Source organism: Nycticebus coucang, chromosome 7 (genome assembly GCF_027406575.1).
Source record: "Nycticebus coucang isolate mNycCou1 chromosome 7, mNycCou1.pri, whole genome shotgun sequence".
NCBI classification, from domain to species: domain Eukaryota; kingdom Metazoa; phylum Chordata; class Mammalia; order Primates; family Lorisidae; genus Nycticebus; species Nycticebus coucang.
The window spans coordinates 43074055-43099994 of NC_069786.1; the positions used below are offsets into that span (position 1 = coordinate 43074055).

A 25940-nucleotide genomic window follows, 5' to 3' on the forward strand; every position below is an offset into this window, starting at 1 on the left:
ATTGTTAGTATATTTTGAGCTTTCAGGCAAAACTGGTTTGCCAAAATACCAGTAACCTTCAGGGCTTAATTTACTTGTCAGACTTATCACTGTGGTTATTGTGGGTGTTCTGCTCATATCTTGAAGCCCCTTGTCATTTTGTGCACATCAGGCTTCCAAAGGCCAGCTCCTGCATCTGAACTTAAGATTGCCTCTAAGCTGCTGGAAGAAACTGGAGGTAGACCTATACAGTGATTGGCAGGTTTATGCATAAATACAGCTTCCTTGGCCCTGGCCAAAGCAATCCTAAGACATGTGTCTGACACCATTTGCCAGAGTTAGCCAAGATTAGACTTCATTTGGGCTCTGTGATAGCTAGCTTAATAATGTGGCCTATATGCCTGTTAGCTGCCTGTCCTGCTTTTGTCAATTTTCTGTTCTCCTGCCAGTTACACTGAACCTCCCAAATAAATTGTGTTCACTCATTCTTTGTTCCCTGTTCTGGGTAAATCCCAATTAAAACAACAGCATAACAAACCCAAGTATTAGAATCCTTCACAATTAACCTGGTGTTTTTTATTTCATACTGTTATGATAAATTATTTAGAAAAAATTAAAGGCTATAAAGATGATCTATTTTAATTTATTTGGGATTTAAAATATTTAGAATGAGATTCTTTCCAGTTTTGGTGACCCAAAACTGTTAAAATTACTAGCTACCAAATGCCAGTAAAAATTAGGAAATATATCTGAGTAAAGAAAGGGTCTTATATCATCACCCTTTTATTAAAATTTTAAATGTAATTTCATAATACTAAAATCAATTTAAGTAGTAAAGTCTTAACCCTAGATGTAAGGAAAATATGCATTAACCCCCCCAAAATGAATATAATTCTAACAAAAAGTTTACTGAGACCTGTGGTCTAAACCAAAACAAACCTTAATACCTCTAAAATGCTCTAATATAAATGTTTTGGGACACCTAAAGTGCTAAAGAATTGAAAACTATAAAAATAATAGAGAAATAAGGTCCTAAGACACTGAAAACTAATATTCAGAGAACTTAATATATCAAATAAACTAATAAAATACTTAATAGACACCTTGATACTAAAAGTAAGATATAATAAAATGTTCAAATGAAAGTACTAAGAGCAGTCTAAAAATGCTAAGAGCATTAGAATAGAAACTATTTTAGCACACCTAAAACTGAATTTAAAAAGTGATATTTCAAAACCAGAAATGGTCACAAAGCACTTGAAGTCTCAAAGCAAAAGAAAGGCTTATGTCTAGGACGAAAGAGATGTGGAAGTCAGGAAGTACCTGAACTTAGCCCCCTTGGAACAATTAGGCCCATTTCCTTGATGTATGGGAAGATGCCAGGGAAGAGCCTGATCACTGTTGATACAACTGTTGGTAGTTTTTGGATCCCAGGCTGATACCATCTGAGTCCTGTGAGCAACTTGTCTTTAAAAAGACAGTTCTGCAAGAAGAAAAATTAAAACCATGTCAGGGACCCCAAGCTTGCAGCTGCATTTTCCACCCTTTAAGTAACATTTTGTAAAAGGCAATGATAGGTACTTAAATTAAAAAAGGGAAAATATACTCTCAGGAAGATTTGCCATGATGAAAAACCAGTGATAGCATTGAAAGTCTTTAACAGTAGTCTGCTTTGTATCTCCCCGAATCTTATCATCTCAGCCTGTTTTTCCTAAAGCCATCGGCATATGAGATAAATTCTATATACTTTTTTGTTGTTTGCTTAGTTTGACCACTTTTGTTATCGCAAGTTGAGAAACTACCACATATTTTTCCTAAATGTTTTTTTTTTTTCTCCAGACAGAGTATCATTTGGTTGCCCCAGGCTAGAGTGCCATAGCGTCAGCCTACCTCACAGCAACCTCATACTCCTAGGTTCAAGTGATCCTTGTGCTTCAGCCTCCCAAATAGTGGGACTATAAGCGCCTCCTCAATGCCAGGCTAAGTTTTCTATTTTTAGTGAAGACAGGGTCTTGCCTTACCTAACAGACGTAAACATTGTACCTTAATCACCCAGGATATATGGGTATGCCATATACCCTTATATTGTGCCCATTAGGGGACAGCACATCAATCCTCCTCTTTCCCTCCGCAAACTTGAACTAAATTGAGGTTTTCTCCTCTGTGGACATGTATTAGTTTGTAATATGGCTTCATATTAGTATTAAATACATTGGATACTTGCTTTTCCATTGCTGTGATACTCGACTAAAGAGAATGTTCTCCAACTCTATCCAGGTTAATTCAAAAGATGTAAAGTCTCCACCATTTTTATGGATGAATAGTATTCCAAGGTGTGTGTGTATATATATATATATATATATATATATATATATATATATATATATATATATATATCACAGTTTATTATTGTTCATGGGTTGATGGGCACTTGGGTTGATTGCACATCTTGGCAATTATAAAATTGAGCTGCAGTAAACAATCTAGTGCAAATGTCTTTATGATAAAATGTTTGTTTTTTCTTTTGGATAGATACATAGTAATGGAATTGTGGGATCAAATGGAAGGTCTATTTTGATTTTTAAAAAAATTCTTTACATGGGTGGTGCCTGTGGCTCAGTGAGCAGGGCACCAGCCCCATATACCAAGGTTGGCGGGTTCAAACCCAGCCCCGGCCAAACTGCAACAAAAAAATAGCTGGGTGTTGTGGTGGGCACCCGTAGTCCAAGCTACTGGGGAGGCTGAGGCAGGAGAGTCGCCTAAGCCCAGGAGTTGGAGGTTGCTGTGAGCTGTGTGACGCCACGGCACTCTACCGAGGGCAATAAAGTAAAACTCTGTCTCTACAAAAAAAAAAAAATTCTTTCCAAAAGACTGCATTAGTTTGCAATCCCCACAGTGATGTATGTGTTCCCTTCTCTCCACAGCGGTGGGACATTGTGATGTGGGCTACTCTTACTGGGCTTAGTTGGTATCTCAAGGTGGTTTTGATTTGCTTTCTGTAATAATTAGGGATGATGTGCATTTTTTTCATGTGTTTGTTGGCCATTCGTCTGTCTTCTTGGGAGAAGGTTCTGTTCATGTCTCTTGCCTAGTGATAGATGGGATTATTTGCTCTTTTCTTGTTATTAATTTGAGTTCTCTGTAGATTCTAATTATCAACCCTTTGTCAGATTCGTAGCATGCAAATACCTGTCTGTTTGCATTGTTGTATCCTTAGCTGTACAAAAACTTTTTAGCTCAGTAAAGCCCCATTTATTTATTTTTGTCATTGTTGCAATTGCCAATGGAGTCTTCTTCATAAAATCTTTCCCTGGACTGATATCATTAAGAGTTTTTCCACCCTTTCTTCTAGGATTTTTATTGTTTTGTGTCTTAGATTTAAATCTTTTATCCATTATGACTCAGTTTTTGTAAATGATGAGAGGTTCAGGTCCAGTTTCAGTCTTTTACATGTGGTTATCCAGTGTTCCCACCACCATTTATTAAATAGGGATTCTTTTCCCACGTGTATGCTTGTGTTTGGTTCATCAAAGATCAGATGGCAGTAAGTCTGGTTTCATGTCTCGGTTTTCTATTCTGTTCCATAGACCTGTGTCTCTATTTTTGTGCCAATACCAAGCTATTTTGATCACTGTGGACTTGTAATATAAACTAAAATCTGATAGAGTAATACCTCTGGATTTGTTTTTATTACTAAGAATTGCCTTGGCTATATGGGATTTTTGCTGGTTCCATACAAAATGAAGAACTACTTTTCTGAGTTCTTTAAAGTATGATGTTGGTATTTTAATGGGTATTGCATTGAATCTGTAGAATGCTTTCAGTATTGTAGACATTTTAACAATGTTGATTCTTCCCACCCAACAGTATGGTATGTTCTTTCATTTGTTAATGTCCTCTGCTATTTCTTTTCTCAGGGTTTAATAATTTTCTCTGTAGAGATCCTTCTCCTCTAAAAGGGAGAGATCCTTCTCCTCTAAAAGGGAATAATTTCACCTTATTCAACCCACTATAGAAGCATCGATTGCCAAAATATCGACTTCTTTGAGGAAATTTATTTCTGTTTTTTTCTCTATGTGTGATGTGAATATTTCGTTTTATTTTTACTTCATTTGCTAACACTTAGGTATTCTCTATTGGAACCAGACAATGAATAAATATTTCATATATTGTATATCACATTTTTATAGAAAGTAAACCCACCATACTAAATTTTATTCCATGTATTGATTTGCAGTTTTCTGTACCAAGTTAAAATTCTATATTATATATATTTTATTATAGTATCCCTATCAGTATCTGTAATACTATCAATAGCTATAATCTCAGAGCCATGGAATCACAAGAAGATCATAGCATTTTAAATGCCAGCAACATGAGATCATTTAATATTTGGTTAATTTCAAATAGCCCTTCAAAGTTTACGTGAAAGGTATTATAATGTTAAGAATTAAATCCCTCACGTAGATCAAAATGCTTGATAATATTTTTGTTTAAACATTCAAATGGTTATTTTTCTGCATAGTCATTTCAGTTCATTATAAACACAGAGAAGACTGGACATACTTCACATTTAATTTGTATAGTGTTGAGTTGTCATTTGTGAAATCTAAAATGATATTCCATTTATTTTCTCTGCTTTAAAAAAAAATACTTGGCAGGACAATCCTAACCTAAAAAAATCTCTAATACACAAGAATAACTCGTAAGCTCTTTATGGCTGCACTTGCTCATATTTGGATTTCATGTTTTAATTTCCCAATTATCTCATCACCACGTCAGTAATAACACCATCTTTGTTTACTGCTATACATAATTTGTCTAATCTAGACATATTTTTTGTTTATAAGGATTTTATTGTTATGTCAACATGTTATTTTCTCTGTTTAAACTCTTATTTAGTAGTTGGCATAATATTGTGCTGCTCTTGGTAGGATTTGTGATATTGTTCTCTTTTGGTAAAAGCTGTTTCCAGACATGATAAAATCAGGAATTACTGCTGATTCACAGAATTCCTTACGTAATATGGTTTCATATACTGTTAGAATTCCCTGTACCAAAAATCTGCAGAAAGTAAGAGCTGTTTTGATGCTCTAGTCACATTAACCTGCTTCCTTTTCAGCATCACTAAGGATGATATGATACACTATTTATTCTGTGCATTTGCATTTTCCCTGCTTCTCAATTTATTCTTTCAATATATTGACATGTGGAGACTTCTCCATTTCCTTGCACAGAATTTTAACCCTTCTCCTTGCCATTTTCTTATGCCTATTGTGTGTCTTCTGCATAACCAAAACAAATTATGGTAGAACTTACCTAGCAATCTACACATTATATCCCAAAATTTGCTGGAAGATCCAGTATCTTCATTTCATAATTTAGAACCAATAAATATCACCTGCAGTATATGTCCTCTTTCATCTTTTTTTGGATACAGTATAATTTTACATATTATGGAGACGTGAAGTTTTGTTGTATGCATAGAATGTGAAATCATCAAGTCAGGCTATTTAGTTTCTCTATCACCCAAAATATAGAATTTTAAATTATACTAATTTAATTATGGTAGACTTTGTTTTGGTTATTTAGGAAATTTCCGTTTTTAGGTTTTTACATTTCATTACTTTATAACTTCTTCATATTTTCCCAGATTGTAGCTACTTGTTGTTGTTGCTTGTTTGTTTGTTTTTCCATTTATTCTGGTTAAAGTCTGATACCTGTGGATTTATTTCAATAAGTGAAGACTTTTTATTTGGGGGGCTTATTTTTATTTTTTGATAATTTTTAAAGTTACTTTGGCTGAAGTATGCATTATATGAGAAGATTATGCTTTACATTATCAATGTCATAAATATTGGAAGGAAGGTGTTTACATATTACAGAATATTTTTAGTCTTACAGCATAAATTTTATCTTTAAATGAAATCAGTTTGTTATCATTTTTTACTAATCTTTAGTTGCAGTTTTGAAGCTGCTCCTTTAAAAAGTATCCACAGATCAATTTTTAGTCTGCATGCACATACTTCAAAGTTGTATTTATTAGAAAATGTTCTATAAGTTAATTCAAATATATCTTCCTCCTAATTAGTTTCCCTCAAATTAGTCTAATTAAAAATAAGGAATTAATGAATCTACTATATCTCATTAATTTTTAATCTTACATGATTTCCTTTTGTTTTTATACAAATAATGTCTTATAAGAAGAATTTTTCTGAGTTCTGATTCAATATTTTCTGCTTAAGCTTCTACAATACCCTAGTAATTTGTTCAGTTCAATATAATGGAATTACTTTTAGACCTATTATTACCATCACTACCACCATGTAAATAGATGACTGTGATTTACATTCTGGATCTAGCTTTCTTTTTTAGGCATTGAAAGAGATTTATAATAGCTTGATGGAATTTATCTTTATAGTAGTGTTTTTCTTTGGGATGGCAGTTATCTTACCTGTCCAGTGCCCCAAAATGTCATCATAGTTATCATAGTACCATTCACGTACTTGAAAACATGTGAACCTTCTTTAGGATCTCCCAGTTTTTGTTCATAAAAACAGCAGACTCTCTCCCCTGCCCTACTTGCTCAGGGTCATGAACCTATTTTAAAATTATTACATCATCAGCGGGACCTTCTTTATTTATTTATTTTTTTATTTATAGTTTTGCCAAATCCAATTATTTTGCATTTTTTTTTTATTTAGTGACATTTTCTGTTTTATTTGTCATGTTGGCCTACCTCCAATTTTTGATGTTTTGTGAGAACTTGAGGTTAAATATGTTAGGTAATAGATTGCTGAGTGATAGCTATATTTTAGGATATCCAGTACCATACTTAGGGGAGTTCTTTTAGCTGCTTCCAAAAGGGGGCAGTACAACTTTGGTGTTTAATTGTGAATGCTTGTTTTTGTTTTTGTTTTTTGTCAAAACATTCTTCTCTTTTTTGCTTATACAGTGTCTAGTGATTACTAATCATAGATCATCAAACCATGGAGTTGGGAGAGACCTTTACGGTTACCATGATTCAGGGGAAATTTATGTGTACCCTCTTTTTAAATTCCTTCTTTGATATCCCTCTCTCTTACTTAGTAATTCCATCTATAATTTTAGCGTAATTCTGAACAGTGAAATCAGTAGTAGTTCTTCCTGTGGCTTTTCCTCCCTTTTTTCCCCTTCTCTTTAGAACTTTCTAACATTGACAAATATTTAATTTCTAGCATTCTGGAAATGTAGGCAGTGCCCATTGGTGATTATAATGAGAAAAGGGAAACATGATGTTTGAAAAAAAAAAAAAAAACGGTGACATCAGTGGTAGTGGTTTTCCTTAAAGAGAGTTGTGGAAAAGATAAAGGCTGCTATTGTGGGAGAGTAAACCTAAGATTTCAAACTCCATTGGTAGCAGTAAGGAGGGATATGCTACTAGAAATGTGTGAGAGACCCAGGATTCAAGACTCAGAGTAGCAAGAAACAGAACCTGAGAAGATATAAAGAGATGATAGCATAAATATCACACTGGTCATAAACTTCTAAAGTTGTCAGCATTTGGATGGAGGCAGACATCAAGGTCACTAGTATGTACATAGACACATTCATTGTATATATGTGTATGGTATCCATAAAGTTTAAATTGCACACAAACTTTATGGACACTGTGTGTGTGTGTACGTGTGTGTATAATTTTAACAAGTAAATAACTTCAGAAGTGTTTTCATAACACTGCCACAGAGGAAGTTCTTGAAAGGAATTAGCATGCATGGAAAAATAAATGGGAAATGATCTTAATCTCCCAATTCTTTATTTCTCCACAATTTATTCATTTTCTCAATCTTGAGTTTCCAATCTGGGGAAGTTTTCAAGAACCATTTTTGTTTGAGGTCAGGGAGAGACTACATTGAGTCAGTTATAAATTAGTTGCCAGCTCATTCACTGGGTTCCATCCTTATTATTTCATTAATTGTCTCTCTCTCAACAAGCCTAACAAATTGATAACAAGGCTAAGGTTGAATTTACCATTGCCAGTATGTTAATATACCATGTTCTTTCTTGGGGTATTATTTGGCAAAACATTGTAATTCTTTCTCTCAGAAAAAGGTCTCAAGGTGTTTGCATATGAGTATACACAAAAATCAGTCACTAATATTCCCTAAGTAGTGGATATAACAAAAATGGCACTAAGAACCAAACTGACGGTTATCCTGCTGAAGAAATATTCTGCCCAGCTCAGATGGACATATTTAGAAAATTTTTGTGGGAAAAATTAGAAAAATAAAAGATTGCTTTTTTTTTCTCTAATGAAAATATTTCATTTATTATTATTATTTGAATAGCCTGGTTGTTACCACCTTTAACAGAGAGGGCTTCAGTTTCTTTGTACTGTTTTTGTGTGTGGGGGGGGTGTTTGTTTGTTTGTTTGTTTGTTTGTTTTTTGAGACAGAGTCTCACTGTGTCACTCTGGGTTTATTTAGTGCCATGAAGTCATAGCTCATAGCACCCTCAAACTCCTAGGCTCAGGTGACCTTCTGGCCTTGCTTCAGCCTCCCGAGTAGCTGGGACTACAGGCACCCATCACAACACCTGGCTAATTTTTATTTTTAGGAGAGATGTAGCTTCTTACTAAAACCAGATTGTCTGGGCAAGTTGCTAGAGGGTTAAAGATAATTTTGTAGATAATTTTGTTTAATTTTGTAGACAAGATTTAGAGTTGCCTTTAGTTCTTTGTTTCTGAGAGTGACCTGCTCATACCCCATGAAGGACTCTTCTGCTCTTTGCTGCAAAAAGATAACAATTGTATTAAAGCCATAAATAAAAGTATTTTAAGGTCCCTTAAGAGAGTGATCTGAAATAAACACAATAATGGTATGAAATAGTAGTAAGCAATGGCTTGAATATGCTCAGGCTAAAATCATTCTCTGTGATGAAAACAGTTGAAAAAACAAATCTTCCATGGATTTGCATGATTAGAGCTCTTGTTACACTGAAGAAATTTCAAATATTTTAAAAAGAAAACCTAGGATAAAGATATTTTTTAATTCTTTGAATGTTTGATTTCTGTTGAAATAAAAAACTGTGAGGTTTTATTCAATTTTATAACTTCTTGCTATGAAAAGTTTGCATTCAACCGTAAATGAAATTTGTGAATTAGAATTTATTTAAAAGTCATGTATAGATCAAAGTGAATAGTTCTTGAGAGCAGTGAAAGTTGCATAATGCTATTGCAGTGAAAACAATCACATGTAAAAGTTTTTGTTTTGATACAGTTTTATAGCTAGCTCAGGAAAGTAGAAAGCATATTTTATTCCTGTATAAATTCCCATATACTAAAATTAGAATGAAATTTTATTGAAATGAAATGAAAGAGGCAATATTACAACTAATACCACAGAAATACAAATAATCATAAGAAACTACTATGAACAATTACATGTGTATGTCAACAAATTGGAAAACCTGGAAGAAATGAATAAATTCCTAGACACACGCAACCTGAATCATGAAGAAATAGAAAAGCTGAAGAGACCAATAACAAGGAGCTGAATTAGAATAAAAATCTCCCATTGAAGAACATAGCCCAGGACCTGGTGGCTTCATAGCTGAATTCTACCGAACATTTAAAAGAACAACTAATACTAGGCCTTCTCAAAAGTCTAAAAAATAAAAGAGGAGGGAATACTCCCAAATTCTTTTTACAAGCCTGACATAACTCAATAGCAAAGCCAGGCAACGATATTGCAGTAAAAGAAAATTACAAGTCAATATCCTTAATATACATACATGCAAAAATCCTCAACAAAATACTAGCAAATCAAATTCTATAATACATTAAAAGTGTCATCCATTGTGATCATGTGGGATTTATTCCTGGGATGCAGGATGATTCAACATAACACAAATAATAAATGTGATACATCCCATCAATAGAATAAAGGACAAAAACCATACCTCATCTCATTAAATGAATAAAAAATAATTTGAGAAAATTCAACATTCTCTTATGGTGAGAGAGAATTCTCACCAAATTAGGTATAGAAGGACTCTATCCCAACATGATGTTAATTGAGAAGCCCACAGCTAACATAATACTCAATGGTGAAAAATTGAGCCTTTCCTCTAAGATCCAGGATAAGACAAAGATGATCACTCTTGCCACTTCTATTCAATATGCTTTTTATTTTTTATTTTGCCCAAGCTAGAATGCCGTGCTCTTTTGTTACCCAAGCTAGAATGCCACGGGGTCAGCAAGCTCAAAGCAACTTCAAAATCCTCCTGGGCTTAGCCATCCTGCCACACCCAAGTAGCTGGGACTATAGGTGCCTGCCCCAACACCCAGCTAATTTTTCTATTTTAAGCAGAAACATGGTCTCACTGTTGCTCAGGCTGTTCTCAAACTCCTGAGTTCAAGGAATTCTCCCACCTCTGCTAGGATTATAGGTGTGAGCCACTGTACCCTACCCTACCCTATTCAACATATTATTGGAAGTCCTTGCCAGAGCAGTTAGTCAAGAGAAAAAAATAAAAAGCATCCAAATAAGAAAAGAGGAAGTGAAATTGTTGCTGTTTGCTAATGACATGATCTTATATATTTTAAGAAAAACCCTGCAGACTCCACCACAGAAACTGTTGGAACAAATGAGTACAGTAAAGCTGTAAAATACAAAATTAGCAGACAAGAGTCAGTAGTGTTTTCAGTAGTCTAAAAAACACTAAAAATGAACTAGCCAAAAAAGAAATCAGGAGAATGGTCCCATTTACAATAGCTGCAAAAAATAAAATAAAATACTCAAGAATAAATTTAACCAAGGAGTTAAAAGATGTGTACACTGCAAACTAGAAATTGTCAACATAAGAAATTATCAAATGACCAATAATACATGAAAAAATGTTCAACATCACTAATCATCAAGGAAATGCCAACTAAAATCACAATGATATTACCTTGCCCTTATCAGAATGGCCATAACCAAAAAGCAAAAAAACAATAGGTGCTAGTGTGGTTGCAAAGAAAAATAAACACTGTTGGAGGGACTACAAATTAGTATAATCTTTCTGGAAAAGAATATGGAGATTCCTCAAAGAAATAAATGTAGATTTTCCATTTGATCCAGCAATCCCACTACTGGACATCAACTCAAAAAGAAATCATTTTATCAAAAAGACACCTATACTCAAATGTTTATTGCAATACAATTCACAATTGCAAAGACATGAAATCAACCTAAGTGCCCTTCAATTCATGAATGGATAATGAAAATGTGAGATACACACACACACACTATGAAGTACTAGTCAGCTATAGAAGGAAATGAAATAATGTCTTTTGCAGCAACTTGGATGGAAATAGAAACTGTTAACTAAGTGAAGTATCTCAGGAATGGAAAAACAAACACCACATGTACTCTCTAATAATGGGGAGCTAATAGACAGACACACATGAGCACAAAGAGATGTAAAGGGCATTGGAGACCAGGAAAGAGGGAGGTTGGTAGGAAATAAGGGATAAAAACTTATCGGGTACAGTTAACACTATTCTGGCGATAGGCATACTGAAAGCCCCAACTTAAGCCTTGTACAGGTATCCATGTAACAAAAACATTTTTACCCTCTTAGTATTTTCAGTTTTTAAAAATGTCAGTGAAAGAAATTAAAACAGAAATAAAGGAAAGCTATCTCATACTCATGGATTGGGAGAACTAATATTATTAAAATGCCCATACTACCCAAACTGATCTATAGATGCAATGAAATCCCTGTCAAAATTCCAACGTTTTTTATAAAAATAGCAAAAATAATCCTAAAATTCATGTAGACCCACAAAAATACCTGAATAGCTAAGGCAATAATGAATAAAAAGAACAAAGGTGAAGGTATCACACTACCTGATTTCAAACTATTATATAGAACTATAGTGTCTGTAGGTAGTATTTGGGGGAAGTTAATGTGTTATTAATAGGTAGAAACTAAGTCAGGCCTTTTCAGCTAATTTTTAGTAGGTTGATGTAAAGCACTCTTTGGAAAGTTTAAGTGGTAAGATGAATATCCATTTTTTTTTTTTTTGAGAATAGAATGTTGAACTGTTGATTTCTGTGATTTTGGCTCTACTAGGCACCTCAAATGTAATCAAGAATATATTTTTGTAATAATTTTTCACTTTTGCACAAGGAAGGTGTTTTCTAGGATGGAACTAAATTCATGTAGAATATCAGAATCAATGTATTTTAAATTATATTTATTAAAAATTATGCATAGAAGCTAGGTAGCCAAAGTTAGTACTATAGAATCTACTCTGTGATGCAAATCATAAATACATGTTTATGTTTGACAGACCTTTCTGATTCTTCTTTTTTTTTTTCCTTTCTGATTCTTCTAAGGGGAAAATCTTAATATTATTGCTATTTACTTACATAAAATACGTGCTATAATTCTCATGTCCCATTGCTCAAACATATCAAAGAAATTATGAAGAATAATTCTTAGTATTCTTTAATATTTAAAATGAATGAAACAATGTCTATAACTTCAAATTCATGATATTTTCTTATGCTTCTTTTCTAGATGTACATTAAAGATGTCAGCTTTTACATGTGGGAAGTAGATATCGAAGGTTTTGTGGTTTACAGACAAGATCTGTAGAAGTGACACTTAAGGTGAGTTATAACTATAACCTAAAAAAATAATTTATTTTATATTGTTAGGGTTGCCAGATTATAATCTGACTTGTTTAATTTGCTCATTTTTTTATCACTGGCCCTAGGTGACCTCACAATCACAGTTACTTATATTCAGACACAAATTTTAATGCCCTCATACCATCTTGAGGGAAATGTCAAATTTCATTAATAATTGACAATTGGTTAAAAAATTATATATTTTTATGGAGGAATACAAACCAACTAAGAGTAGAGAATAAACAAAGTAGTTTCTATCAAACCTGTTAGTACAACTCAATCAGCAGAATTTAACTTGGAAAAAAATAAACAAAAAACTGCTATTATCCATGGTGCCATTTTCTTTAGATCTATTCATTAATCAGTTCTTTTAATGATATTAAGAGTTCTTTTAATGATATTTGGAGCTCACTCCAAAAAACTGTCATAATTTCATATACTCATAGTATTACTATTTCTGAATACCACGCCTCTTTTCATTATTTCCTAACTCCCTAGAGATTTCTCTTGACCTAGCATATCCTTTCACTTGCCACATTCTGTTCCTGCTTCTTATGACTGCTTACATGCTTACATGGCTAAGTGAATTTCTGACTACCTCTTAGGAAGCTTTCAAGTAAGATACAGGGGTATAAACCTAAAAAAAGGATACTTTAAGTAATATTGTTTGCCAGATGTGGACAATAGAAGCCTAGAGAGTACGTGATCTATTAGTGGAGCACTCCTATTCAGCTCTAGATCCTTGCTAAGTGGGAATGAGAAGCCATAATATCAATTCCTGGGATTTTTTTTACAAAAGAAACCAGAAATACAGATTAAAAAAAAAAAAAAAACTTTGTTTCAATATCAGCATAAAATTTCACCTTCTAAAAAAATCCACTTTTACCACTGTCTGAACCTAGTAAAAATAGTTTACAGCCTTTAGGGCAGGAATTTTTTCCCTTTATTCTGTTTTTCTTTATTCTTTTAGAGTGCAAGCGCTTACAGTCTACTTTTCTCCTTAATTTGTAGTTAGCAACTTAGTGATTTTGCTAGTTTTCTATGATGAATAATATTGTTAGAATGACTTCTTTTGAAAGGATAAGTGTTATTACTTACTTCTAATTCATTTCTATAGTTATAGATGGTGAGTTGGTTACTTGGAGCAGTCATTCAATTGTTTTCTGAGTTATAATTATTAGATAATTATTTCTATAGCCCTTTTGTCTCCACAGTTTAAATCAGATCCCATTGGAAAAGAAAAAAATACATATATACCTTTTTTTACGGGACAGAATCCCACTGTCACCCTGAGTAGAGTGCCATGCATCATAGCTCACAGCAACCTCAAACTCCTAGTTTCAAGTAATCCTCCTGCCTTAGCCTCCTGGTAGCTAGGACAATAGGCACCCACAACAAAACCTGCTAGTTTTTCTATTTTTAGTAGAGATAGGTTCTTGCTCTTGCTCCTGCTGGTCTGGAACTACTGAGCTCAAGCAATTCACTAGCCTCAGCCTCCCAGAGTGCTAGGATTACAAGCATAAGCTACTGAGCCTTTTGTACATGTTTATGAGACAGGGTATCATTGTGTTCCTGGGTTAGGGTTGAAATTCTGGGCTCAAAGGGTCCTCTGCCCTCAGACTCAGAGTAGCTAGGACTACTGTGTGCTCTGGTGCTTTCTGGTTCTTTTTCGTTTTGTTTTTTTAATGAACCTTTTGCATAGAGAGAAAGTAGAGTTATTAAGCTCCTTTAGTTCATGATACCACAGTCATCACTTGTTCATGTAAAGCACTAATTATTTTATTTATATATTTACCCTTCCATTCTCCTAACCTTGACCCATAGCAAACTATTCTAATATGATATTGTAAAATAATATCTATTGTACTGTTCTCTTTTGTTTTTATGAGTATTATTTTATATGTATGTATTTTAAAATTTTTACATGGAAAATTTCAAATAAATATTTTTTAAAAGGCAGACTAGTATTATGAGCCACCATATGTTCATCTCTCAGCTTCCACAGTTCTCATCTCATGGCTGAGTTTGTATTACCTATTTCTCTGCCCTCTCTCCCCCCCAACCCCATTTATAACATGACATTTAAATATACCTAAGTGGTGGTGTGCTATTTATTTCATTCTGTTTCTTACTATTTTATTTTAGATAACCTTATGTTTTAAGCTTTATTTATGTTGTCATGTTTATGTTGCTTTTAACTGCTAAATGATATAACATGGCATATAGCTGCTATATTTTAACTATACATTTTCCCCAATGATTACCACCCAGATTGCTTTCAATTCCCTTTCACCACAAGCAACACCATGATGGACATCCTCATACTTGCTCTGTTATGGAATATTATAATGATTTCTTTGGATACATACCTAGGACAGAATTGCTAGCAAATAGCATATATGTTTACTTTTCCTATCCTTATACCTAAAACTCTTCTTTCCTTTTTCTTTTTTTTTTTTTTTTTGTGGTTTTTGGCCGGGGCTGGGTTTGAACCCGCCACCTCCGGCATATGGGACCAGCGCCCTACTCCTTGAGCCACAGGCGCCACCCTAAACTCTTCTTTCCTATACGTTTGGCTAATTCCTCTGGAGCTATGTTATAGAGTAGTAGTCACAGTGAGGCTTCCTTATCTTATGCCGAGTCATAAAAGAGATACATGTAAAGTTTCTCAATTAAGTATAATACTTATGGAAGGGTTTTAATACATTATAATACAACAATATCCTCCTTTTCTTTACCAACTTAAGATAGGTTCTTCTATTTTTAGTTTGCTAGCCAGTCTTATAAGTAGCCATTGGGCCTAATCAAATGCTTTTTATGATATATATTAAACTAATGATATGATGTTTATTATTGTGAATTATATAGCTAGAATTTCTAATGTTAAACCATCCATGTATTCTTATTTTACATCATGATGTATTATTTTATCATTATGTATTATGTATTTAATTACCAAACTTTTTTTATTGGAGATTTTGGAATCTACATTCTTAAGTGAAATATACTATAGTTTTCTTCATTTTCCTTCTGTGATTTTATAATTAAAAGTACATTAAGCTTGGGCAGCACCTGTGGCTCAGTGAGTAGGGTGCCCGCCCCATATGGTGGTGGGTTTGAATCCAGCCCCAGCCAAACTGCAACAACAACAAAAAAAGTAGCTGGGCATTGTGGCGGGCGCCTGTAGTCTCAGCTACTCAGGAGGCTGAGGCAAGAGAATTGCCTAAGCCCAAGAGCTGGAGGTTGCTGTGAGCTTTGATTGCCACCGCACTCTACCGAGGGCAACAAAGTGTCTAAAAAAAAAAAATAGCAAACAGTAAAGAAAAAGAAAAGATGAGCACTGCTCTAAGAAAAAAAAAACAAAAAAGTACAATAACCTTATGAAAGTTATGAAACTGAAAGTTATGAAATAAGATAGACTGCTGCTTCTCTTTTTCTATTTTCTACAATAACTTTATAAAATAGGAATTTACTATTTCTTTACTGTGTGTTAAAATTCATTTGTAAAGCTATCAAGATCTGGGAATTTTTGTGAGGACATGTATTTGACAACTATATACACCTTTAATGTTTGTGGCTCTATTCAGGTTTTCTTCTCACGATCTTCCACTCCCCCTCCCATGGCTCGTGTTCTCCCCACTTGCAGATATAGCCAATTCCTAGTTTCCTTTGAATCAGGAAATACCTGGGTAATCTCACATTCTACTGAGCCATGTAAAATTTATTCACCTTTTGGACTAACCAGGGATTTAGTGACTAACCCTGGCTACTGGAATGTGATATGCCTGGTCTTGCTTCATTTAAACTCTCACTGCCACATACCTAAATTAATCCTGTGCTGCAACAATATCCTCCTTTTCTATAACTAGAAATTTAGGTTATCTATAACTAGAAACTTAGGTTAATAATAACCTGAACTGACTTCTTGATAGCTCTTAAAACTAATACCTACTTCTGATTACATGTGTCAAGATAATAAATAAGTAAAACATTATGCTCAGCAAGATTAGTTTGGGGGATAAAAGTAGCAATTATCAGATCTAATGTTCTCTACAATATATTTCAAATTGTAGTTAACTCTGGGAAATTTTCACTTTATCTCCAGAGTTTGAACCTTTTAGTAACCATGTAATATCAGAATAGAAATTAAAAGTGTTTCCACTTATAAAAAGAAGTAGAGATTATAAGCTCATGGAAGTTCATAGACACACTAACAAAAAAACTGTATTATAACTGTAATATGCTTAATAGTCAGTAAGCATATTACAGTTACAATTTTTTATACATTTGAATGAGTTTCTACCATCTTAATTATATCAGTCTGTCCTATATAATAGAACCTCCATAAGTGACCACCTCCTATATTGACCACCTCCTTAAGTTGGCCTAATTTTCATAGATAGGACACCACACATACGTATCAGTACAATAGGCCTAATTCCAAGTTGACCACCTCCATATGTTGATCAGTTTTTTATAGTCCCGTGGGTGGTCAACTTACAGAGTTTCTACTGGTGCTTTGCATTTCTTCCTTTCTAAGATTTTCTTACTAAAAAACAAAATTGATATTTATATATCTCCCTAAAAAGGTTCTTACACATTTTGACATTCCCTTGTCTTCTTTACCTTCTCCTACCCAATCATGTTGCTGTTACTTATTTTATTTTAAATTCTAAACTCTTGTGCTCTTCTTTTCTTTTTCTTTACTGTTTGCTATTTTAAAAGACAACATTTTACCAAGATATTTTTTCAGTATTACTTCATCATTTCTTCTTTCTTCATAATTCTTTAAAAGTATTTTCTGTATTTGTTTCTTTCAATTCAAGCATTTCATCAAAAACTATCTTTTGGAGCCATGTATACTTGAAAATGTATATTATCATATCCTTTATTTGAATGATTGTATTAGTGCATATAAAATCTAAGTTTTAAGATTTTTCCTTCAGTACTTTGAAAATACATGGTCTTTATTTCCCATGTATTTCCATTATTTCCTCAAATACTTTGTATTTTATTTTTTTATCTGATTCTCCTGCTATTGAGCTGTTTAACAGTGCTAGTACCTTGGCCTTTCTTTTCTCTTTCTATGTTCTTGACTTTTCTGTAGGATTAAAGGTATACTCAAACAAGTCTTCAAAATTGCTGATTTATTCCTCGCTTTAATTCCACTATTTATCCAATCTATATGCTTTAAGTATTATATTATTTTTATTGTTTTATTTTTTATTTTTAGGGATTCATTGAGGGTACAGTAAGCGAGGTTACACTGATTGCAATTGTTAGGTAAAGTCCCTCTTGCAATCATGTCTTGCCCACATAAAGTGTGACACACACCAAGGCCCCACCCCCCCTCCCTCCGTCCCTCTTTCTGCTCCCCCCCCATAACCTTAATTGTCATTAATTGTCCTCATATCAAAATTGAGTACATAGGATTCATGCTTCTCCATTCTTGTGATGCTTTACTAAGAATAATGTCTTCCACTTCCATCCAGGTTAATACGAAGGATGTAAAGTCTCCATTTTTTTTAATGGCTGAATAGTATTCCATGGTATACATATACCACAGCTTGTTAATCCATTCCTGGGTTGGTGGGCATTTAGGCTGTTTCCACATTTTGGTGATTGTAAATTGAGCTGCAATAAACAGTCTAGTACAAGTGTCCTTATGATAAAAGGATTTCTTTCCTTCTGGGTAGATGCCCAGTAATGGGATTGCAGGATCAAATGGGAGGTCTAGGTTGAGTGCTTTGAGGTTTCTCCATACTTCCTTCCAGAAAGGTTGTACTAGTTTGCAGTCCCACCAGCAGTGTAGAAGTGTTCCCTTCTGTCCACATCCATGCCAGCATCTGCAGTTTTGAGATTTTGAGATGTGGGCCATTCTCACTGGGGTTAGATGATATCTCAGGGTTGTTTTGATTTGCATTTCTCTAATATATAGAGATGATGAACATTTTTTCATGTGTTTGTTAGCCATTCGTCTGTCATCTTTAGAGAAAGTTCTATTCATGTCTCTTGCCCATTGATATATGGGATTGTTGGCTTTTTTCATGTGGATTAATTTGAGTTCTCTATAGATCCTAGTTATCAAGCTTTTGTCTGATCGAAAATATGCAAATATCCTTTCCCATTGTGTAGGTTGTCTCTTTGCTTTGGTTATTGTCTCCTTAGCTGTACAGAAGCTTTTCAGTTTAATGAAGTCCCATTTGATTATTTTTGTTGTTGTTGCAATTGCCATGGCAGTCTTCTTCATGAAGTCTTGCCCCAGGCCAATATCTTCCAGTGTTTTTCCTATGCTTTCTTGGAGGATTTTTATTGTTTCATGCCTTAAATTTAAGTCCTTTATCCATCTTGAATCAATTTTTGTGAGTGGGGAAAGGTGTGAGTCCAGTTTCAGTCTTTTACATGTAGACATCCAGTTCTCCCAACACCATTTATTGAATAGGGAGTCTTTCCCCCAAGGTATGTTCTTGTTTGGTTTATCGAAGATTAGGTGGTTGTAAGATGTTAGTTTCATTTCTTGGTTTTCAATTCGATTCCAAGTGTCTATGTCTCTGTTTTGTGCCAGTACCATGGTATGGGTATGCTGATGCCCCCAGCTTTATTTTTGTTACTAAGAACTGCCTTAGCTATACGGGGTTTTTTCCGGTTCCATACAAAACGCAGAATCCTTTTTTCCAAATCTTGATAGTACGATGTTGGTATTTTGATAGGAATGGCATTGAATAGGTAGATTGTTTTGGGAAGTATAGACATTTTAACAATGTTGATTCTTCCCATCCATGAGCATGGTATGTTCTTCCATTTGTTAATATCCTCTGCTATTTCCTTTCTGAGGATTTCATAGTTTTCTTTATAGAGGTCCTTCACCTCCTTCGTTAGGTATATTCCTAGGTATTTCATTTTCTTTGACACTATGGTGAAGGGAGTTGTGCCCTTAATTAGCTTCTCATCTTGACTGTTATTGGTGTATACAAAGGCTACTGACTTGTGGACATTGATTTTATATCCTGAAACATTACTGTATTTTTTGATGACTTCGAGGAGTCTTGTGGTTGAGTCTTTGGGGTTCTCTAAGTATAAGATCATGTCGTCAGCAAAGAGGGAGAGTTTGACCTCCTCTGCTCCCATTTGGATTCCCTTGATTTCCTTGTCTTGCCTAGTTGCATTGGCTAGAACTTCCAGCACTACGTTGAATAGTAAAGGTGACAGAGGACAACCTTGTCTGGTTCCAGTTCTGAGAGGAAAAGCTTTGAGTTTTAATCCATTCAGTAAATATTGGCTGTGGGTTTGTCATACATAGCTTCAATCAGTTTTAGAAATGTGCCACCTATGCCTATACTCTTCAGTGTTCTAATTAGAAAAGGATGCTGGATTTTATCAAATGCTTTTTCTGCATCTATTGAGAGGATCATGTGATCTTTATTTTTGCCTCTGTTAATATGATGGATAACGTTTATGGACTTGCGTATGTTAAACCAGCCTTGCATCCCTGAGATGAAGCCTACTTGATCATGATGAATGACTTTTTTGATGATAAGCTGTAATCTATTGGCTAGGATTTTGTTGAGGATTTTTGCATCTATATTCATGAGTGAGATTGGTCTGAAATTCTCCTTTTTGTTTGGGTCTTTTCCTGGTTTTGGTATCAGGGTGATGTTTGCTTCATAGAATATGTTGGGGGAAGATTCCTTCTTCCTCAATTTTTTGGAATAATTTCTGCAGTACAGGAATACGCTCTGCCTTGAAGGTTTGATAGAATTCTGGTGTGAAGCCATCTGGACCAGGGCATTTTTTGGTTGGAAGATTTTTTATTGTTTCTTTGATCTTGGTGCTTGAAATTGGTCTGTTCAGGAGCTCTATTTCTTCCTGGCTAAGTCTAGGGAGAGGGTGTGATTCCAAATATTTATCCATTTCCTTCACATTGTCAAATTTCTGGGCATAGAGTTTCTGGTAGTATTCAGAGATGATCTCTTGTATCTCTGTGGGATCAGTTGTTATTTCCCCTTTATCATTTCTGATTGAGGTTACTAGACATTTTACTTTTCTATTCCTCGTTAATCTGGCCAATGGTTTATCTATTTTATTTATTTTTTCAAAAAACCAACTCCTTGTTTCATTAATTTTCTGAATGATTCTTTTGTTTTCAATTTCATTGATCTCTGATTTGATTTTGGATATTTCTTTTCTTCTACTGAGTTTAGGCTTAGATTGTTCTTCTTTTTCCAATTCCATAAGATCTCTTGTGAGATTGTTGATGTGCTCTCTTTCTGTTTTTCGAATGTAGGCATCTAAAGCGATGAATTTTCCTCTCAAAACTCCTTTTGCAGTGTCCCACAGGTTTTGGTAGCTTGTGTCCTCATTGTTGTTATGCTCAAGGAAGTTAATGATTTCCTGTTTTATTTCTTCCTTCACCCATCTGTTATTCAACAGAAGATTGTTTAATTTCCATGCCTTTGGGTGGGGTTGAACATTTTTGTTAGAGTTGAGTTCCACCTTTAGTGCCTTATGGTCTGAGAAGATACAAGGTAAAATTTCAATTCTTTTGATTCTGTTGATATTTGTTTTGTGTACCAGGATATGATCAATTTTGGAGAATGTTCCATGGGGTGATGAGAAGAATGTATATTCTTTATCTTTGGGATGGAGTGTTCTATATACGTCTATCAAGCACAGTTGTTCTAGGGTCTCATTTAAATCTCTTATATCCTTGTTTAATTTCTGTTTAGAGGATCTGTCCAGCTCTGTAAGAGGAGTGTTAAGGTCCCCTGTTATTATGGTATTATCAGATATCATATTGCTCAGACTGAGTAAGGTCTGTTTCAAGAATCTGGGAGCATTTAAATTGGGTGCATAAATATTTAGAATTGAAATGTCTTCTTGTGGTTGTTTTCCCTTGACCAATATAAAGTGACCATCTTTGTCTTTTTTGACTTTAGTTGCTTTAAATCCACATGTATCTGAAAATAAGATTGCAACTCCTCTTTTCTTCTGAATTCCATATGCCTGAAAAATTGTCTTCCAACTCTTGACTCGGAGCTTTAATTTGTCTTTTAAAGCCAGGTGTGTTTCTTGCAGACAGCAAATGGATGACTTGTGTTTTTTAATCCAGTCAGCCAATCTATGTCTCTTCAGTGGGGAATTGAAGCCATTAACATTTACTGAGATAATTCATAAGTGTGGTAGTATTCTATTTGTCTTATTTGGTGAGAGTCCATTGCTTAGTTTTATCTTTTGCAGCAGTGTGGAGGTTAGGTTCTGTCCTTTAATTTTTGAGTTCTTACTTTGCTGCTGATCCATTGTGGTGGTCAGCGTGCAGAATAGGTTGAAGTATTTCCTGTAGAGCTGGTCTTGTTGTGGCGAATTTCCTCAATGTTTGTATATCCGTAAATGATTTGATTTCTCCGTCAATTTTGAAGCTTAGCTTAGCAGGGTACAGAATTCTGGGCTGGAAATTCTTCTGTTTAAGTAGATTAAAGGTGGATGACCATTGTCTCCTTGCTTGGAAAGTTTCATTAGAGAAGTCTGCGGTCACTCTGATGGATTTGCCCTGTAGGTCAACTGGCGCTTCCTCCTGGCAGCTTGCAGAATCTTTTCTTTTGTCTTGACTTTGGACAGGTTCATCAATGTGTCTTGGAGAAGCTCGGTTAGAGTTGAGGCGACCTGGGGTCCGATATCCCTCTGAAAGCAGTGTGTCAGAATCTTTGGTGATATTTGGGAAATTTTCTTTTATAATATTCTCTAGTATGGCTTCCATTCCTCTGGGGCATTCTTCTTCCCCTTCTGGGATTCCTATAACTCGTATGTTGGAACGCTTCATAAAGTCCCATAATTCTGACAGTGAACATTCTGCTTTCTCTCTCTTCTTTTCTGCCTCTTTTACTATCTGAGTTATCTCAAGAACTTTGTCTTCTACCTCTGAAATTCTTTCTTCTGCATGGTCTAACCTGTTGCTGATACTTTCCATTGCATCTTTAAGTTCCCTAATTGACTGTTTCAGTTCCTTCAGCTCTGCTATATCCTTTTTATATTCTTCATATCATTCATCTCTGATTTGATTCTGTTTTGGGATTTCCTTTTGGTTATTTTCCACTTTATTAGCAGTTTCCTTCATTGTTTCCATCATTTCTTTCATTGTTTTCAACATGTGTATTCTAAATTCCCTTTCTGTCATTCCTAGCATTTCTTCATAGGTGGAATCATCTGCAGTAGCTACCTCATGGTCCCTTGGCGGGGTTGCTCTGGACTGGTTCTTCATGTTGCCTGGAGTTTTCTGCTGATTCTTCCTCATGGGTGATTTCTTTTATCTGTTTCCTTGCCCTAATTTTCCTTTCACTTCCTCTTGCTCTTTAAGTTCTCGTGCCTGTGGACTAAGGGTTACAGGACCAGAAGGTTGAGAAGGTTGAAGAGCAAAAAAGGGATGAAAGAAAGGAGGACCCAGTGATAAGAAAAAAAAGAAAAATAGAGAAAGGAGAGGGGGTGGGTAAAAGGAATATTGACAAAAAGAAGAGAGGCACAGAAAGAGGGAGACAGAACAATATAGGTGTACAGTAGGGTACTTTGACAGAACCTTAACAAATAACCCACCTTCTGGGGGTGCCCAATTGGGTGGTTCCCTTGAGGTCAGCAGCTCTTTACTAACCTGATCAGACACAGTACCCCACCTCCACCCAGTAGAGAGGAAAGACAAAAATGCTATAAATCAAACCAAAACAAGCAAACAGAAAACTTTACGGGATAAAATTGGGTGAAAAACCAAATAATAGCAGTAGAAAGACTAGCAAAAATGAAGTTCTAGTTATTGAAAAAGACAGCAATGGGAAATTATAATTAAACTAGAAGAATTGAGAAAGAAAAAGGATCTGTATGGAAAAGGTTGAACTTATAAAACAAAATAACATCAACAACATCAAAATAAACAAACAAACAAAAAAAACAACCAAACCAAAAAAAGAAAAAAAAAAAAAGGAAAAAACACAACCAAAAACAAAGCAGTATGTATATGTTATTGAATATTGTCTGGGCAACATGTTGTCTTCTGGCTTATGAGATGTTAATCACAGATCATATACGACTAGAGGGTGCTAATTTCTCAAACCCCAGCAGGTAGACACCCTAAATCTCTCTTCAGCCCACTTAAAAGGCACTTTGAACTTGTTCACTTGCTGAGCAGAAGCTTTCCCAGGAAAGTGCTTGTCGCTGGAATCACGGCTGAAGTGGCTATCCACTTACCCAGTATGCCAAAACCGGTCTCACTCTGCCCCTGAAGGTTAGGGCTGCAAGCGGTTCAGACCCCACCCTTAGGCTACTTGGTCGCTGGGTTACCAGCTCCCACCCGATTCTAGCTCTGCGACCCTGAGGGCGGAGCTTGCCAGGGCAGATCGCTCACAATGGCTCCCTGTGACCCAACGCCAAACACCATTAGCTCTGTCTGGCTCAGCGGCTCAGACTGGGGCCCTAGACAATGGCCAAAGTTCTCCGCACTCCCGCTCAGGCTCTCCCCAAGGCAGTTTAACTGAGTGCCAAGTCCAAAGACACCAAAACACTTCACAGGTAAGGCCTTTCTGATTTGCAGTGTTGCTGCTACTGAACTTACAGTTGCGGGCGGGTTTAGACTGATTGAACACACGCGACCACTTGCCGGTTTTCCACTGTTTTAATCCTCCTCTTGGGGTCCAGAAGTCTCTCGCTAACTCCCTGTATCCGCGCAGGGGTGATGATAGGCAGATCCCACCAGCCAGAGATGCCTGGAGTTCTATCTCCCCAGACTCACGGTGCCCAGATGCAAGAAAGCTGTTACTCGGCTGCCATCTTGCTCTGAATAGTTCAAGTATTATATTTTTTATATATGCACATATAATACCTAATATTTCTGCTTGCTCCTTTGTTCTTTTTATTATATGTTGCTAATATTTTCCCTTAATCTCTTTCAGTATGTTTACTATGCTAACTTTAAATTTTGGGGACATTAGATCTAACATTTCTTCTTCTCTTAGAATCTATATGACAGTGTTATTTTTCTTGGAAAACAGTTGTGCTCCTTAAATGTCTTGATATTTTGACCTATAAGGTTACTTCCCCTGGATACTGGCCACTGTGGCATCATATATAGGGCGATGTCAGCACCTAGTCTGTTTCATTTATAGTGAGCTCAGTTGATGGGTAGGTAGAAAGGGTCTAGGCCACATGAGAAATCACCATTCATTTGTTAAGTCAACCAAATGATGCCTCAAGCTCTGCTTCACCATTTTCCCCCATTCAGCCATCCTACCAGAGAGAAGCATCATCCAAAGCTGGTGATTGAAATACATTAATTAGCTCTGTGCTTTGGTAGGAGAAAGTAGAAAGATTACTGCCCATAGGTAGTTAGGCCCCCTTGTTTTTCTCAGCTCTTCATAAGCCTCTGGTTTTACTCATGAGGGAATTGTACTATAGTCTGAGTCCCTGCAAATATAGCAATGGTCAGTTTTTTATTTAGTCAGAGAAGAATCATAAAAACAGAGAATTCCAGTAGTTTATTTCCTGGTTTGTCCTCTCACCGCCTTGAAGTGTTGCCTGCTGCCCAAGAACTCTGAGTTCCAATGCCCAAGCAAACAGCCTATCACACTTAATGGTTCAAAACAGTCCTTTCTACTGCCCTCCCTTCCCTAGGAATGTAGAGACTTTCTTATTTCTTGGCTTTTTTTCTTTACAATTTCTATGACCCAGCTTGTACTATTCCAACATCTTGGTATTATCATTCTGTAGGAAACTTTAACAGAAGCTATAAATGTGTATAACCTTTGACCCACAGATCACATTCTAGAAATTTCTCCTATGAGTATTATCAACAATTATTCAATCATGATATTGGAAAACAATTTAAATGTCCAGGAGTGTGCATTAATTAAATAAATATACGTTCATAGAATAAAGTATTCTGAGTAATACAACATTTATTTTTATTTTTTTTAACAAATCAGTGTCTGCACACACATGTACCAAAATGTAACAGAACTTATCTTTTAGCACAAAATGATGAGTGAATTTATTTTTGCTGTCATTTTTACTTTCCTAGATTTCTCCAATAAGAATGTATTCCTTTTGTACTATAAGTTAGTGAACAAATAAGTGTATATTTTATTAAAGTAGAAGCAATTAGCTAGAATGTGGAGGTATAGATGTGCCAAGCACATATTCTACAGTTTTCTTCTCTTTCTTTCATTTGATTTTTATACGAAAGTTTGAAATCGGCTCAGCACCTGTAGCTCAGTAGGGTACTGGCCACATACACCAAGGCTGGCGGGTTCCAGCCGGCCCGGG

The 25940-nt window shown here is 35.2% G+C and overlaps 1 protein-coding gene and 1 pseudogene across 3 annotated transcripts in view; one reads left to right on the forward strand and one right to left on the reverse strand.

The window, feature by feature from the left end:
- MBD5 (methyl-CpG binding domain protein 5) overlaps nt 1-25940 on the forward strand; it is a 514567-nt gene that overhangs the window by 169007 nt on the left and 319620 nt on the right. For all 3 annotated transcript variants that reach the window (XM_053596447.1, XM_053596449.1, XM_053596448.1), the window contains exon 2: nt 12529-12620. The gene's annotated coding sequence lies outside the window, so the exon portion shown is untranslated. The remainder of the gene's footprint in view (nt 1-12528; nt 12621-25940) is intronic.
- LOC128589696 (cytochrome b5-like) overlaps nt 1-25940 on the reverse strand; it is a 77704-nt pseudogene that overhangs the window by 30579 nt on the left and 21185 nt on the right.